Below are 15,942 nucleotides of genomic sequence, written 5' to 3' on the forward strand. Positions count from 1 at the left end.
TAACAGATCAGGTTGGGGAAAGTCTGAACTGTACAGATGAGAGATTTTATTTGTACTTTTCTACTTACAACAGCTCACGATGAACCTATCCATGCATCGAGACATTTGTGATGCCTTTTCCTGTCACTGTGTTCTGTCTCTGCCACAGGGAGGAGTCTAAATACTAAATAAGATGGTTTTTACTAGAGATGTTCCTGGTGACTAATTTCTTAGTCAGCTAAATGAGGGAAAAAAGTCTAAAACTAAGAAACAGATATCAAGTTATATTTGAGAACTGTTTAATGTCAAATAGTCATTAAACAAAGGCATTTTTAACCATTAATCACATTCTTCATTAATGAATGGTTGTATAACATTAGGACACAGCAATTTACCATCATTGGGAATCAATTAAATGTAAAACAATTAGATTAAAGGACTAGTACTTCTGCTCCCGACTAGTAAAAATAGCGACGCCTACACAGCAAATCCAGCATGTCCAAATTAACACTGTCGGATTTGATTTCAACACTATTAAAGTGTCTATATGGGTCCACACCAGAGAGTGTTAATTTAACTCATTTTGGAGAGTTGGTACGTTAACTCTGATTTAGTGTTAAACACCAAATCTGTCTGGAGTTGATAATTTAACACTTGGTGTTAAGAGTTTATATATTAACTCTCAAAGAGTATTTTAGTTTAACTACGTAAGAGTTATCTTCTAATTCATTCTAAAAAGCGGGAATTTTACTGTTCTGAACTTCTAGAAATTTCTTTTGGAAATAAACATTTACTAAAAAGATGCAATGGTTTTTGAAAAACATTTATTCTGAACTGTGCACCACAATTTCAAAACATTTTCTGAAAGATGTAACAGTGTACATGTTCTCACTTTCATCAGAATTTTGTTTATCAAAAGGTCTGACATGGTAAATGCAAATAACAGCATCTCATCACTTATTTCTTCAATACAATATGCATGTCCTTCATTCATCCCTTTGTGGAACTTCAACGCACTTCTGCTCTCCCCCATATTCCATCTTCACAAGCATATCCTGTGCGGAGATCGAATAAAAATTAGTTGACACTAATTAATGGCACAAATAATCCAGTAAACAATTGCAGCACAGTAAAAAGGAATCCTCTTTGAGCCATTACTTGTGTAAAGTATTTTCCCAAAAGACAAGGACACAGGCAACAGGTAATACTGAACTAAATGTAAAACCTCAACCTTTTTCATTTTTACCTAAACCGTGTGCACAAAACTCTGGAGGGATCTATGCTAACGTAGAATCCAGTCAGGATGCCTGCTACTGCTGTTTGCTCGCTTTTTTATGGGCGATCGTTTTCAGGCTTCAAGTAGCACCATTATACCAACATTTCACATTCTAGACATTGTTTTAGGTGTATTTGACCAAAAGTTTGACTGAAAATTCACATGCAAGCTTTTTTTCAAGGCTGTGGTATTTGCCCGCAAACAATACCTTTCAGCTAGCTAAAACAGAATATTATGCTATCAGCGAGCAACATGGCTAATGCCTTTCACACAGCTTTGTCTCAACTCCAAAGAGCCACAGAAGTAAAAGCTCATAATAACAATTGAAACAATCTTTGAAAAAATGACTTACCAAGCATGGCAAACAACTCAAATATGTAGAGCAAAATGTTCTGAAACGGCTTCACTTCAGCTTCGATTGGAGCCGTGCTGGGGGCGGAGTCTGTGAATTTACTCTGTTGGTGTCATAGCCCCTGTAGGAGTTCAGAGTTAAGAGGTCAGGAGTTAATGTTTCCATTGTAACACCTCCAGATTTGACAGAGAAACACTCATTTTTAACACTCGATTTTAACTACTATCATTTTACACCTCAGAGTTACATTAAAAGAATGTGACTCTGCTTAGAGTAAAATTAACTCTACTTTTGCAAGAAGACTATTAACACCAAAACATTTAACACTTTTGAATTTGCTGTGTAGTCGCAAACATCGGTAGTAATTTCATACTGCTTCTCTGGTCTTACTGACCACTCAAAGCATTGACATACCAGCGCCGTGCTTTATATTGTGTTATATATGCAATTAAACCGCTATTTTTGTTTTCACACACTCTGCACAATCTTTGGAGTGAAATATAAAGCCAACAGACACCTTAGTGTGGGGAGCCGGAGCTTTGTTGCTAATGCTGCTAACAAAGCTCTGGTTGGCTCAGCACGTTTTCCAGCCAAAGACTGAAAGTGATATCAATCCTGTGGGTGTGATAAAGAAAGCATACTTCTTTCTTTCACTTAACCTCTGCAGATCAACTTGTTCTGTAGTTTTATCATGTTGACCATGGCAGATTATTAATGCCGGCCTCTCCGGATTCCCGCAGCTTCCTTAGAAATCTGGGATCCAGCTTTGTTCAGAGGATCCCAGTGGACTCGTGGCTGTGTAGGAACGCCGGCCCTCACTTTGAATTCCTGTCTCTCATCACATGACCCAGCTTATAAATACGTCCCAGCTCTGGACTCATGTCAGGCATCATGTTTTCATGCTTTAGACCGAACAGCTGGGCCACTAAACACAACAAAAACAGATCATCTGACTCCTGCAGGGAAACAAAAACTCCCCCAAACTACATTCTGACTTTTGCTGTGTTGGGTGAACATTTGTGTTCAATGTTCACCCAACACAACAAAAGTCATGAAGAGGATTCAGTCTCCTGGAACAAGTCTGACCTTGAAATGCCATCAGTTTTCTTTACGGTTGCATCAAGCAACCCTTTGGGGCTGAATTACTGAAAGATTCTGAACATCTCATTCTGAACAAAGCCCATCTATGACAGCAAGCTCCTGTAATATATTAAAAGAAGAAACCAGAGAAACCAGAATATTAAAGTGTGATGGCACATCTTTGACCTCATCTAAACACTCTGACACTTAACTTTTCCTATCACAGTCTAAAGACTCTAGAAGGCGAGACATCAGAGTCTGTTTACATCTGAAAAATTAGCAACTGTTTTTTACACTTTAGTTATACATGCACGATGCAACAGGTTGCTCCACTCCAGTGTAGTAGGTGGCAGCAATGCAGGAGACTACAGCAAAGGAAGACAGTAGTGAAACTGAAACTGTTGTGTTAACAGCAAACCACAGCAAAGAATAACAGCAAACCACCAGAAATCCTCTGCTTTCAATAACTTTTTATGAGCTGTTGCTGAGGCTGAGCAAGATTTTGATTCAATAAGCTCAATTTTTGAGCTGGAAACATGCTGATAATCTTACAGGACTCTGTCCCAGGGGGCTGTTTCTGAAGTAAATCTGTAAGTTTCCTGCTGAATGTTGGCAAAATCTCCATCGTTTTTATCAAAGATGTATGAGATATGATCAAAATGTTCTGAGAACATATCCAAGAAAATCAAAAAAAATATTAAATTTCACATTCATTCTCGTGTGCGTCTCTGTACTATTTTCAACATGGCTGCTATTTTCAGATTTCTCAGAAGTTCTGTTATACGTGTTAACAATGTCACAGGATGGCAGATCTGGTGAAGGATCCAGATGGTGACTGAGGATTATGCTAAGTTTTCAAATGACACTGAGCCAGCGCCACTGTTTAGTTTAAATGGTTTGGTCAGGACATTACAGTAGAAGTCTATACTGACAGCCTCACCCCAGGGAACAAAAACATGGTGCAAAACCTGACACTCTGGTCTCTTCCTTGGGGAAAAATGCTTGGATGTAACCAGTGACTCAACTCTAATCATCAACAGTGACAGTCCACAGTGAATTTAGGTCAGTTTGAAAGAATCTGTGAAGTGCACACAGGTGGTGAAAACTGAGTTTCCAGTTTGCGATCCACACGACGCAGTCGCGCTGGAAGCTGTCCGGACATGCCCGAGCAGAAGACCTTGACATGCAGATGGGCTAAATTTTGGATTTTTCCCCAAACTCTTTCCATCATATAGGCATAGCAAATTGTAGTTATAGTTACATTATCAATCAGTAGATTACAGGGAGAAATATTACAAGTCCAATATTGGTTTTAAAAAATAGCAATTCAATTCTAGGTGCAGTTTATGTATCAAGCACAGAGTCATAGACTCGTTTTACAACATATAACAAAAGATTAACGTAAGGAGAAATCTCTCATCAAGGATGCACAGACAGGGAATAGTCCCACATAACAAGAAGACAGAAGTAATAATACAATATAGAGATGGAATGAGAATATTTAGGTACAGTTAATATCAATATTAGTCGTGTTAGCCAGCTGCAGAAATTTTAGTTTCTTGTTTTGGAAATCAGCGAGCAGCGCCGGTGCTGGCCCAGCCTGCAGCGGGTCACAGCTGTCAAACCGATCAGCAGGACTTCTCCTGACACCGAGCCAGCAGCTGTCTGTTAAGAATCCTCAGGACCGTCATCAGCAGCAAACTCCTCAACTCACAACTCCTCTCATTACTGCCCTTAATGGAGGGAAGAGAGAGACAAGGTAAATACAATTACTGATCAGAGAGCAGGGACAGCCGAGCCCACAGTGGTGCCCCGTTTCACTGCTGGTACCTGACACCAGACTCTGCCTCGTTACAGGGACCGTAACCCCGTCTCAGTGCTGGCCCTGATTTCACGAGCCTTTGGTTCGGTTTGTTGTTGTTGTGGATGAATAAACCCCACCATTTAAAAGATGTTGTTGCCCTCTGAAATAGGAGGAAAGTAAATCCAAGGTTGGCACTGAGGTCCAGCGAGACTCCTCGAATGCCTTTTGAGCCAGACGCTGTGATTACCCAGAAAGCCTGTGGAATGCCCCCTTCCTCATTGAAGAGACAAATATAGCGTGGTGTGTTCCAGCAAGGGATGGAGGGTAAATGGATGCTGTGGTGTTATGTAGCAGAAATTAGACAATGATGAATGATGATGCTCAGAGGAGGGACAGGTTAAAACCAGAACTATTTCAAGAGATGGCAGAAACACATTGTTACGTATGTGAGGTGTCTGTGGGAAATTAGACCACCATGATGAAGGAAAATTCAGCTTTCAGGTTTCTGACTCAAATTCAAAATCGCAAAAGAAGATTCACAGACATTTGTATTAAGTGCTGCAAAGTGGAACCAAGTGGAGCCACCAAAAGCCAAAAGCTGCAGTTACTTTTATGTCCATTTGAAGGTGAATGCAGAAGTTTTCAGGCCCCTCTTCTGTGGAACCAGCTTCCAGTTTGGATTCAGGAGACAGACACTATCTCTACTTTTAAGATTAGGCTTCAAACTTTCCTTTTTGCTAAAGCATATAGTTAGGGCTGGACCAGGTGACCCTGAATCCTCCCTAATGCTGGGCAGACACTGTGCGATTTCTTCAGTCGCGCGATTCAGCTCCTGCTCAAACTGTACGATTGACTCGCAGGGGTTAGAAGTTCATAGGTCACGATGCAGGTCTCACACTATACGACCCGATGCTCTGATGCGACCTGAGTGCTCACACTGTGCGTCCATAAAATGAAGGTTATAACAGAAATTCTGTTGCTCGCTCTCTCTCTCTGTCTTTCACTCACACAGACACACCACCACCATCAACTTTGCTAAATTGCTAATGAAAAACATGATCAGGCAGCTGTGATTGAGCAGCAGTGTAGATCCAACTATTTTCACGGTTGTTGTGGTCGTGATAATTTTGTGAGGCCACATCGAAAAGGCTCGGATGAGCTTTCCAAAGTTCTACAAGTTGTGCCTCCATCGCTTGTGTCCAGATCACACGCTGCACAGCCGTGCTGCGCCGTCTTTTTCACTGACATTTGTGTTTGCGCGTGCGCAGTGTGACAAACTGCGGTGCCACCCTCACGACGGTCGTGAGGATTTCAAACAGGTTTGAAATCCTCACGACCAAGCGATTGATGATCGGGAGCTGGTCGTGAGGTGTTAATCGCTTCTCGTTACCCCACGTATACTACACGATGCACGGCGCACGATGAAGGCCAAAATCGGGCCGATCGCCAAAACGGTCGCACGACTCAAAAATCGGCTCAAAATGGGCCAAAAATCGCACAGTGTAAGCCCAGCATTAGTTATGCTGCAATAGATGTAGGTTGCTGGGGGATTCCCATGATGCATTGAGTTTTTCCCTTTCCAGTCACCTTTCTCACCCACTATGTGTTAACAGACCTCTCTGCATTGAATTATATCTGTTATTAACCTCTGTCTCTCTTCCACAGCATGTCTTTTATCCTGTCTTCCTTCTCTCTCCAACTGGTCACAGCAGATGGCCCCACCCCTCCCTGAGCCTGGTTCTGCGGGAGGTTTCTTCCTGTTAAAAGGGAGTTTTTCCTTCCCACTGTCGCCAAAGTGCTTGCTCATAGGGGGTCATATGATTGTTGGGTTTTTCTCTGTATCTATGAAGCGCCTTGAGGCGACTTTTGTTGTGATTTGGCGCTATAGAAATAAAATTGAATAAAATTGAATTGAATAGAAGCTTGTCAGTCCCCATAGACACGCATGTTAAAATGTCCCAACTTTACAGCAGAAGTAAACATGTTTAATCCTGCTACAAAAACCCCCATTTTGGTTTCAGCTAATTTATTCCTTTTAAAACCTTGCAGAGGATTAGTTATCTTATAGATATCTATCTACTACTGGTTGGTGCTTAAAGTGAAGGCTTAAAGTTAGGGATGATTGAGAGTTGTGCTGATAAAAGCAGCTGCAGATCATTATTATTATCATTATCTACAAGAGTTCTTCTCTGCTTAGTCAACTTACTGAACTGAAGGAGACATTGTGACTATGTTGGTAGTTTGGGCATCTTCTGGATCAGTTTTACTTTCACAAGCATTCTTTTATATACACACCACAGCATTTCAGTCAGCCTTTCTATTGGTTAATATTTGCATTAAAGCATTCCTGCCTAGAAGAAAAAAAATAAACCAAAAGCATAAAAATACCATCTGATGTATGAAAAATGCATACTGGCCTGTTTTGATCAGAATCATTTAGAACCAGCATTCTTGTGCAATCTCTATAGAGTTTGGATACTGTGATTGTAGAAAACAGGAAGGATTGTGTCTGAGATCCAAGGAGGAAGCCAGAAGAGGCGTAGCTTTCCAAAGTGTTTCTACAGGAGTGATGGAAATTTAAAGCAAATAAATAAAAAGTGACGAGCTGAAACAACGGCAATTATTTCCCCTGAAACACTCACTCTGGTTAGTGTAAAAAAAAAAAAAAGATCTGCAATCAAAGTAGTTGTGAAAAAGACAAACAGACTTCAAAGAAAAAGAAGAAAAGAGAGTAAAGGTGGTTTGTCAGCCAGAAGTGAGAAAAAAATCCAGATTCTCCAGCATTGATGACATAATGCCAAGAAATGGTACTGTGAGCGACGACGTCCAGCAATGATGAAAGTCATTTTTAATAAGCAATAAGAACATTTAAGAACATTGACAATAAGTTAAGACAAGAAATAATAAAATGTTTAAATTCAAGTGTTAAACCATAAACCTTTGGCCTTTAGTGGTTTTTTTATTCACATGCTTTTCAAAAATTTTAATTCTGAGAATTTTGCGACTGTTTTGGAAAACTATTAACAATGACCTACAACCAATAAAAGGCAATAATAAAAATAACAACAATAATTATTGCAATATTAAAAGTAGTGTTCATTTTAAATTGATAAATTTAAAATGAATACATGTTTGTTGAATTCATGTTTAAATTCTTAAGGATGCCAAGCTGGTATTTGTTTGTAAGCCTGGTCAGACTGACTTCTGATTTGTTCCTGAAGTACGAACAAATCCAGGGACAAAAATATTGATAAATCACAGATTTGTGGGGGAAACATTTGTGTGCACAGACTTGTTGTGGGAATCTTGTATCTATATCAGCTGTAGCTTTGCGAAGCCTTGACCTTGAGGTGAATGGGCTGGGATAAAGACTGGAGCACACATGAATTCTCCAGACCAGCAAACCTCTAAAACATCTGTTTCCTGATGATCAGGTAATTAAGTGCATTTGATAAGCAGCACCTGGCTGATACCTCCTTCTTAATTCTTATTAGAACCGTAAAGGAGGACTCAGTTTTTCTCATGATGGTTTGAGGTCTTTGGAAATCTCCACCGAAATTCTCCACCTGTTACAGCTCACAGTGTCAGTGTGTTGTCTGTGTGTGTTTGGGCATGTTTAACACACCAGTAGCAGTAAATACACTTTGTTGTCTTGTTGTGTGACACAGCATTTATTGTTGTGATGAGCAGAGAGCAAATCACAGATGAGACTCAGATTACACCGAGTGTTTGGAGGTTTTGCAGTGTGTGTGTGTGTGTGGGGGGGGGGGGGGGGGGGGGGGTGTCATGAAGTGGCTCCGTCTGTGTGGTCTGTCACCCTTTAACCTGCAGGCATGAGGAGGCTCCACAGTTTGAGTCAACACACTGAGAGCCTCGCTTCACACTTTAAGCACACCAAACCGTGTTCACCTTTGAGCTTCCACTTACAACAGAAAGCAGCAGAGTGGAGATTCAGATGTCAGAGTGACTTTTCTTCTATGTGACTGACATCATCTCTGTGTGTTCCTTCTGGGCCACTTTATACAATGAAATCATGCAAGAATAGTGGTTTTATTAGGGAAAAGCTACAACCATAACTTGAAGATTATACTACAGCGAGGGGCACTCATGTATGCTAATGTGTCCAGAATGGAGAATATGATGGTGGGGTGACCTGATGGATATGTGACGTAGGTGCAAATTGCCCTTTCTGTGTGAGGAAACTTTGAGTCTTTATTCAATTCAAGAGAATTTAGTTTAGTTCAACTTTATTTATATAGCGCCAAATGACAACAACAGTAGAGGTAGATATCTTACAATAATACAAGTACATGACCTGCTATGAAAAAACACTTGGCAACAGTGGGAAGGAAAAACTCCAGTTTAAAAGGAAGAAAACTCGAGCAGAACCAGGCTCAGGGAGGGGTGGCCATCTGCCGTGACTGGTTGGGAGAAAGAATAATAATAACTCATATTTAAATGCAGAGAGGTGTGTAAACATGATGAGTGAAAGAGGTGAATGAAGAAGAAACACAACATGTGCAGGCAGTTTCAGAGGTGACCTGTGTGCTACTGGAGTTGGTCTGGTCCCTGCGGACAGGGTGTTCCCCTGGATGCTTGGCACTGTGGGGGCTCAGCAGACCTGCAGCTAAGATCACAGAAACCTGTGTTTACTGACCCTTTGAGTCCCTGCGTCTTCTCAGACTTCCAGCTGAGCTGCCAGAGGGGACTCACAGCAAGAGGAGGTCTCCAACAGATCTGATGGGACTCCAAACACGGACACAGATCCAAGCCAAGAATGACCGTCCTCTGGATGTCAGAGCCTAACGATGGCTCAAAGGTGTCCTGTAATCTCTGTCCTGGTGGTCCACACACTTTGTTACATTCTTGTTCTGTACAAATGGTGAAGTATCCATCAAACATCAACACCCTTCCAGGACCATTTGATCATCTGATGAGCTGAGGGTCGGCAGTTTGGATCCAAACATTCTTTCGATGGTTAGAAAAACTTATTGTACACCAAGTGTCACCAGAGTCAATAAGCAGAGTTATTTTAGGAACAATCCTAACCCTATCACTGACTCTTATTTTAACATTATCATAAAAAACAGGACTGCAGTATAACCAAACACACGCAATCCCTGACTGTTAATAATGAAGCTGGTAATTAAAGAGAAAACCAACAAGAATTAATGTCAGTACTCAAAGTTTTCCAGCACTCTTTCATCAGCTTACACACTCGAATAGAAAAACGTTAATTTTTTTTTACAAACAGGCTGTTATAGATAGGCAATAAAAAGAGACATACTGAGGTTTATGACTCAAATGTTCCACAAAAGACAGAAAAAAAGCTCTTTTGTTATATTTGATCATGTTTCTCTCTTTCCTGCATTCCTCATATCTCAAACAGAGCGAGCTCTATCTTGTCATTTACATCATTTTCCATTTTTTTCTTTTCTCTCATTTGTTATCCAAAGGTTAAGGGTAGGAAATAAGTAGTTAAGTATTGTTTCATCTGTTGAGTGGCTAACAAACTAACTTCCTCTGAATTGCTGCAATCAGGACTCATCACACCTCCAAACCTCTTTCCTGTTTGACAGTTGGACACAGTTTGAGTCTCTGACATCACTTCAGTTGAAGTGTGATAGGTAAAAGCACGCTTTCAGAGGACTCTCTGCACTACAGTGAAAAACTAAATACATCATTGAATCATCAGTCAGTTACTTGTAGAAACACCTTTAGCAGCAATAACTTGCAGCAAAGCCACACTTTTTCAGTCTTTTTATAACTTTACTGTCATGAACTTTAATATTTAACATGCTGTCTGAGGCCTGTGGAGACTGTGTGAGTTGTTCTGACAGTTTTTTAGTTTTATACACTTTTTAACATCCTGCACAGAATTTGCATGTTTGATGAGAATAATCTTGCATCTGCTTGGTTAAATGTAAAGCCTGAAATGTAAAATGGAGTCATTTGCATGCCAGTGTGGTTCTCTCATGATGCAGTGCTGTGTACATGCCAGTCAGCAGAGCTGCTCATATGTTTCTTTTACATGGATGCGGAATTCCCTCGTCCTGGAAAGCAAAGCGAGTGTGATCCAGCTCTTTGCATCATCTCAATTTCCTACCTCCTCCTTCTTCTTTTTCTTCTGGTTTCTCCTTTGGGACAGAGGGGCAGCGAGGAGCAAATAGCTGTGACAAAAATGGAGGAATGCTCCATCCTTTGGCAGTAAAAGGCCGTCTAGCCTCAACTGCAGTGCTGTAACTGTAGCACGCTTGCCATAAACGCCCGGTGTGAGGACAAGGGAGGCCCCAGGAACCAATGGGGATCTGGTTTCAGCATGTGCACCATGATGAATTCTACATCCTGAGGTCTGAGAGGGAGACACAACCTGCTGTTAACAGCAAATAAACCAGCAGCAGAAGGAACAGGCAGGGATACAGAACATCAAATTTTAAGCTTAAGATTGAAGCTGCATTTTAAAAATCTCCTTCATGCACACTAAGAAACATGATGCATGTACTGGTCCACCTTGCTAAGGATCAAAACACCTCCTGTTTTTTCTTGCTTGGAATGCATTCAGAGACACAGTGTGGCTTTTGTCCTGTCTCCCTCCCAAGACAGCACAACGATATACTGTTGACCAATATGTGCTGTAAGTTTTGGATAGCAGAGACACGTGTTCGCTTGCTGGGAAGAGGTCCTTCCTACGTCACTAAGAACTGCTTTGTCTAATATTATACCGCTGTCTGCATTTCAGTAGCATTAATGAAACTTTCCCATCAGCAAAACATCAGTCCAGTGCCACTTACCTCCTGTTCACCGGTGCTTTTTCTCTTCCCAGTGTGACTAGGGAGGCACAAACATCATTTTCTTGCTGAAAAGTTGTAGCATCACCTTTCACTGTTGAATAATGATCTAATCCACCCATAGTTCCTACATGTGTTACATATAACGCCTCTCTGTGTATGCCTTGTTCTTATGTGTGCTTAACTTCAAACTCCAAGCTATCATTCCAAATATGTGTTACCATTGCACTGACCAGCTACACTACCCACACACCCCAAATGATCTCCAAGCTACACAAGGCCTCCGCAGGCGGGGTCGCACAGAAGGAGAAAAGGTGGCTGGAATGACATCATTTCCAATTTCCAACATCTGTATGATACAAGTACTGCCTGGTGTCTTTTTCCCCTTCCTTTTTTCTCTCTGCTATTAAACCTCAAGGGCAACTTTTCCTTTTGTTTTGGTGCTATGGTTAGCTCTAACTTTACTCTCACTTTGTGGCTTTGATTTTCCAGCCCGACATGCCAATGGCAGCTTATCACACTCCAAGTACTCAGCACTTAATGCCAGCTTATCGATTCTCCCGCAGTCCTCCAGTGACTTCCTCAGACCTTCCTCACTGTGTCTCCAGGACATAGTGAGGAAGGTCTTTACTAAAAGCCATAACCACCCTGAACTCGCACATGCACTGACAACACATTCCATCCCCCCAATCCAAGGACAAGAACAGAGACTACACAACTGCCTAGGATAGTGGTTCCCAAGCTTTTTTTGCTAGGCCCCCCTTTGTTTTACAAGAAAAATGTTGCCCCCCCCTCCGCGCGCACACCCCTATTTTGTTCCATTGTGGTTTATTTCACACCTCAAATACAAGTAATCTGCAATAAGTTACAGGTAGTAATAAAATAAACTACTAACTCTTTTACGCTACGTCTACACCTACACGGGTATTTTTGAAGCTGTTTCGTCCACATGTAAACGCCGTTTCGAGTCACCGAGATTTTTCAAAACTCCTTTTTTTGCGTTTACGTGTGGACGAGGAATACAGAGTTCGTCACGCAATGTCAAAGGTATGTGCCTTTTTTCACGTCATGCTGTGCGCCACGTTATTGTTTGCATGAGATGAATTGCAGAATGGCAGATAGAGACAAAATACTGACTGTCTGCAGGTTTTACATGCTTACATTTACACGCAGTTACTGTCCCTCCATTTAGAAAGGCAGAGGCGTCACGGTGTGATTATTTTATGTGTAGATGTTTTTTTCCTGTGTAATAATATTCAACATTGCTATCAATACATTTTTCAAAAAATGTCTCTCTGTGCAAAATGGGTTCAAAAACATAAACAGCTGTGGGATCCTGTTTGTCTGTGATTTGAACGGTGTAACTTTACTGTATAAAGAGCTGACATCTCCAAAATGTCAGGAGTAGTTAGTCATCACAAGAAGTGTTTGTGAACTAAAGATCAAGAATATAGGATCCTGTTTGTCCGTGACCTGAACAGCCCAGCGCTGCTCCCGACGAAGGGAAAACCAACCCTGCAGGGAAGACCTACCTCAGCACTCGTGCAGGTGAAACCAAAGGGCAGATATATTATTCAGTGATGCTTCATCTCCTGCTTTGCGTTCGTGTGGGCGCCCCGTGCTAGCAGTGTCCAACCCCCCCCCCCCCCCCCCCCCCCCTTGCAATGGCTCTGCCCCCCCCCCACACACACACACACACTTTGGGATGGTCTGGCCTAGGAGATGCTCTGTATCTCATTGTACATGTGTATAGTGACAATAAAAAGGTATTCTATTCTATTCTGCAAGAACAGCTTGTGCAGTGAACCTTTTCTGGTACTCTGTGCCCAGTGTCAGCATTTGGTATCTTGAAGGAATAGATTTAATGTCTCTCTTTAAAGCAGGCAGGTTAAGCTAGTCAGGTGAATTTAAAGTACCTTCTCTGAAGTTTGAGCAGTTTGGATCATCTCAGTTCATTCTTAATTTTGACAAATGAGTAGAAAATGTTCTCCTTCACATCTGTTTAACCCAAAGAGGTCTGGATTTTCATTATGTTGTGATTAATCTAATATAGCCACAGTTCTGTTCTAGAAAGAACAGAAGTGCTATCTCTTGTCCTGTTTTCTGTCCATCACCCCCAACTGATCAAGACAGGGCCTGGTTCTGCCAGAGGTTTCTTCCTGTTAAAAAAGTTTTTTTCTTCCCACTTTCTCCAAATGCTTGCACAAAAGGGGTCATTAGATTGTTGGGGTTCCTCTGTATTATTGTCGGGTCTTTATTTTAGAACATAAACCACCTTGAGGCAACTGTTGTTGAGATTTTGCACTATATAAATAAAATTGAATTGAATTGAACTGAATACTGTGATGGTAATATCAAAGGTAATGATTCTGGTTTTAAACTGTGACCTGTCCTAAGAGATTGAGCCGCCCCTCAGTACACATATAATGAGCTCATCACTCTTCTGAAGAACAACCGCATGCAGAAGATATTTTCCGCTGGCAGACCCACCAAAGCTGACGCTTTGTTCCTCCAGCTTCTACTTTTTTAAAGCTGCTATTAGCCTCTTGGCACGCGGTTCTCTCTGCATTATGGAGTTTGTCCCTATCAGCACTTGCCTGTCTGCCAAAATCTGCCCTCAGCTCTGCCGCGGCTAAACAAAGGTCCTTAAGTAGCAGAGGGCTGGAGCAGGATGGACACATGAAAGCTGGAGAGAGCTGGTGGCTCTCAGCGAGACGAAACACGAGCTGGTGTATTTCCAAAACAAAATTATGGAAGAGACAAAAAAACACAAAAACCAAAAAATAGAGGATGGAAGTTTGTGTGTGTGTGTGTGTGTGTGTGTGTGTGTGTGTGTGTGTGTGTGTGTGTGTGTGTGTGTGTGTGAATGGCAGAGGAAGTCAAACCAGTTGGCTGTCATTTCCATTTGGCTCTTGTCACACTCTCTCCATTTCTCATAGAGAGCCATAAGGAAGGCCTCAGCATGACCAGTTCCCAGAATGCCCCCTCGCCAGCCACCCTCCACCCCCTCACACACACACACACACACACACACACACACACACACACACACACACACACACACACACACACACACACACACACACACACCTCCTTACCCCTTCACCACTCCCCAGAGCCCTCATTTAAAGCCATTTAAACCCTCTGATATGACTCGGATCAAGTGTCCTGTGCAGCTCCACGAGGAGAGCAAGGCACGGCTGTGGTGGAGGGTTTGAGTCCCTTCGGGGATGCAGACACTGCAAATATCTTCGCTTAAGCTACTGCAAGATGCTTCACACAGGAAATGTCACATGTGTGTAGCATCTCTATAAATGTAGTGCGTATTCCTGTATGTGGTGTATGTGACTGCCTTTATTTAGAACTCAGTCAGAAAACTGCAGCTTTGTGAGAATATAGTTGTGCTTTAAACTAAATGTTGAGGGCGAGTCAGAACCTCTGTATCAAACCTTTACTTTTTATTTTAAAAGATCATGGAGCTCAAAAGATGCAAGAAAACCACAAAGAAACAAAAAAAACACTATAAAAGACAAAATGATAACTAAGGTCCAAAATGACCAATAAAAGTAAGAAAATTAGCATTAAGAGATTCAAAATAACCACAAAGAGAGACAGCATGGCCTCTGGGACACAATGTGACAACCAAAAACTGACGACAAAGAGAGAAAAAATGACTCACAAATTCAAAAGGAGAAGTTGTATAACTATAGAGCAATGCACCAGAGTATTAAATCCAGCTGACTAATAATGTGTCAGTCCAAAACAAGCATGTTACTAATCAGGGAATCCATGTTATTGCTACCAAAATTGGCATGTGTCCTGATGTGTCCTGATGTGTCCTGATGTGTCCTGACAAGGAGAGTAATTGAGTAATTGGCCAACGTGGAACGCGGAGCCAATGAAGTTTTATCCATCCATTAATTACTAGTACATATATATAAACACCCAGCACACCCCTGTGGGCGGTTTATCCTTCAAGCTCGGGTCCTCTACCAGAGGCCTGGGAGCTTGAGGGTCCTGCGCAGTATCTTAGCTGTTCCCAGGACTGCGCTCTTCTGGACAGAGATCTCCGATGTTATTCCCGGGATCTGCTGGAGCCACTCGCCTAGCTTGGGAGTCACCGCACCTAGTGCTCCGATTACCACGGGGACCACCGTTACCTTCACCCTCCACATCCTCTCGAGCTCTTCTCTGAGCTCTTGGTATTTCTCCAGCTTCTCGTGTTCCTTCTTCCTGATATTGCTGTCATTCGGAACCGCTACATCGATCACTACGGCCGTCTGCTTCTGTTTGTCTACCACCACTATGTCCGGTTGGTTAGCCACCACCATTTTGTCCGTCTGTATCTGGAAGTCCCACAGGATCTTACCTTGGTCATTCTCCACCACCCTTGGGGGCATCTCCCATTTTGACCTCGGGACTTCCAGGTTATACTCGGCACAGATGTTCCTGTACAGATAGACCCAGCCTCTATGGATCGTGCACACAGAGCTTGTTCCTGTGCTGCCATGATTAGTTCCTCCGTGCTGTCTTTCAGTCCAGCTTTGTCGAGCCACTGGTAGGATTTCTGGGTATCAGCCACCTCCGCTATATGCCATCTGCAGGGGCCTGTCCTTCCATGATGGTTCCTCACCTTCCTCCTCTTTCTTGGGTTTCTGCTGTC

The sequence above is a fragment of the Astatotilapia calliptera genome, chromosome 7 (assembly GCF_900246225.1).
Source record: "Astatotilapia calliptera chromosome 7, fAstCal1.2, whole genome shotgun sequence".
NCBI lineage: Eukaryota > Metazoa > Chordata > Actinopteri > Cichliformes > Cichlidae > Astatotilapia > Astatotilapia calliptera.